Source organism: Staurois parvus, unplaced genomic scaffold (assembly GCF_062004578.1).
Source record: "Staurois parvus isolate SC_StPar_1 unplaced genomic scaffold, SC_StPar_1.0 ptg000661l, whole genome shotgun sequence".
In the NCBI taxonomy this organism is placed as follows: domain Eukaryota; kingdom Metazoa; phylum Chordata; class Amphibia; order Anura; family Ranidae; genus Staurois; species Staurois parvus.
In genome coordinates this window covers 1,123,051-1,125,966 of record NW_028318457.1, presented here as the reverse complement: position 1 = coordinate 1,125,966, position 2,916 = coordinate 1,123,051, and positions in this window count along the sequence as shown.

Sequence of the window (2,916 nt, the reverse complement as noted above, 5' to 3'; positions counted from 1 at the left end):
CTATGGGCAGGGCCTTTTCATCCTATGCCCTATCTCCATTATTGTTTGTTCTTTGGAGTCCACTATTTGATCCCTTTTAATATTCTATGATTTAAAAACAAAAACGGTGTAATATGCTGGCAAATTGATTAAAGGATAAAACAGTATTGCTACTTGACTCCCCCAATAGACAGTAATTTTTACCTCCCACGTAGATAATACATGGGGGGTCCAGCTATCTGGTGCCCAATTCCACTGTCTAAAGCATGTCTGGGAGTTGGAGAGCAGTCATACCAGATCGTGTACATGGAAATAAATAAAAAGGAAAGTTATCCTGGGATAGCTATTACAGCTAAAGTAAACTGAACTCTTAAAAAAAGAGATTAGCTATGTTGTAAGGACAATTCAAAATTGTTAATTGTACTTAAGCAGCACCCTGAAAATGTTCCCTTTGTCTAGAATGTTTCTTAAAAAAATAGCAGAGCATTTTCTGGTATATGAGTGTGCCTAGATACTCATGCCCTACAACCTTAAAGCTGTATATCTGCAGTGTGAGATCTAAGGCACTGCTGCTTCTGACTGCTAGTCTGAGGAGCAGTGGAGAGAGATTTTGTCATGTCACTACTTTGTTGCTCACTGTTCTCCTTGGTGGAGGTTCTAATATGAAGAAGCAAAAGCTGCCTCTACTAAGATGGCCAGCTCCATATAGAGACACAGTGGAGATCAAGACCTGGTAAGTCAATAAAGATCAGCTGCAGGGAGATCACGGCCATGTTGATGACTAGTCCTTTGCCCTCTGCCTGCCTTTTTTTGGGTACAACTTCCAGCATTCATTTTCTTTATAACTATGGCCAGTTTTGCGTTGGAATTGATTAAAACCTTAACACTGCTTTTGAGTTGGGCCTCTTAAATGTCACTTCTCAAGCAATAACAAATAGATGTGTCATAGCTGTAACTATATGCATTTAGGATCCATAATAAAACCATTAAGGGACCCCCTGCCTTTCTAATTTCCACCAGAAACAATTGAGTACTTTTTTTTATTTACACTAACATCCAAATTTTCAGGACAAGCTTCTGAGGCCCCCTTCTTCAAGGCCCAAGCAGTACTAATACACAAAGTTTCAGTAGAAGCTTGTCCTGAAAACTGGATGTTAGTGCAAATAAAAAAAAGTATCACGGACAGTACTCAATTGTTTCTGTTGTAGGTGCACTAATATGGCTACAATCACCTCAAGCATAATTTCCACCACAAAAAACATTTTTTGCTGGTGATGTAGAATAACAAATTCTTTTATAGCAATCCTATAAAGCAGAGGTCTCCATACGTTTACACAAAGGGCCAGTTTACTCCCACTTGGCGCAGTCTGCCCCCCCCCCCCCCCCCCGAAGTCTGAAGAACCGTAAACAATGCTCCATCTTAGGTATTAGGAGGAAAAATAGTTGGTGTCAGTGGGAGGAATTGTGTCCCAACATTGGTGTCAGTGGCAGGAATAATGCCTCAAGGGCTGGATAAAGGCAAGCAAAGGGCCAAATCTGGAAACTACTGTTATAGAGGCTCTTGACCGCTTGCTGCCCACCCACAGTAGTTGTACTGCGAGCAGGCAGCAGTTCCAGGCCGGGAAATGTACCTGTATGTCCGAATCTTTCTTCCGGGTTAGGTGATTGGACACAGCACAAGTTTGGCAGTTGATTTCAGCCAATGATTTTGGCTGGAGTCAGCTGATCGGATTTGACCATTCACACATAGAGTTATGTGTTTACAAAGCAGGGAGAAAAAGCAGACAGATAGTAAAGTAAAAGCAGCACATATTACACATTGTTAGGCACACAGTTAACCCTTTGATTGCCCCTAAATGTTAACCCCTTCCCAGCCAGTGTCATTAGTACAGTGACCGTGTACACTATTGGCACTGATCACTATATTTGTGTCACTATTGATGTCAGTATCAGTTAGTGTACCTCCCAGCCAGTGTCGGCTACTGTCAGATTTCCACCACACTATCACAGTCCCACTATAAGTTGCTGATCACTGCCACTACCACTATAGTGTCATAACTGCATACATTCCAGTATATATACCATAGGTTGTAGATGCTATAACTGTCACACAAGCCAATTAATATTCACATATTGTGATTTTTTTTTTTCCAAAGACATGCACCAGAATATATTTTGGCCTAAATATATGAAGAAATTAGATTTGTTTTTTCTTATTTGATATGTTTTATAACAGAAACTAGATATATTGAGTTTTTTGCAAAATTATGAGTGTTTTTGTGTTTATATTGCAAAAAATAAACAAAAAAAACCCAGTGGTGATCAAATATCACCAAAAGAAATCTCTATTTGTGTGAAAAAATTATATGTAGTTAATTTGCGTATAGTGTTGCATGACCGTGCAAATGCCAGTTAAAATAGTGTAGTGCTGAAAAGCAAAAAAAATTTTTGGTTATGAGGGGGGTAAAACCTTCCAGAGGTTGAACTATGTGTACTTGAAGTTTTCAGATTTATTTGTGCGCAGTGGCTAAATGTTTATCACTTCCACCAGGCAGTACTAGGATCGTTGGTTCGAATCCCAACCACGGCACCACCTGCCTGGAGTTTGCATGTTTTCCCTGTGCCTGCGTGGGTTTCCTCTGGGTACTCTGGTTTCCTCCCACTCTCCAAAGACATGCTGATGGATTAAGTGGATCCTGTCTAAAGTTGGGCCTAGCATGTGTAGGTATGAATGCAAGTTAGGGACCTTAGATTGTATGCCTTTTGAGGGTTAGGGACTGATGTGAATGTACAATATGTATGTAAAGCGCTGTGTAAATTGATGGCGCTATATAAGTACCTGAAATAAATAAATAATACTCTTGCTGCCTCTACATATCGCTCTGGACCCCCTGTGTTCCTGGGTCCCAGTTGCATCATCTGCTATGGCTAAAGTTA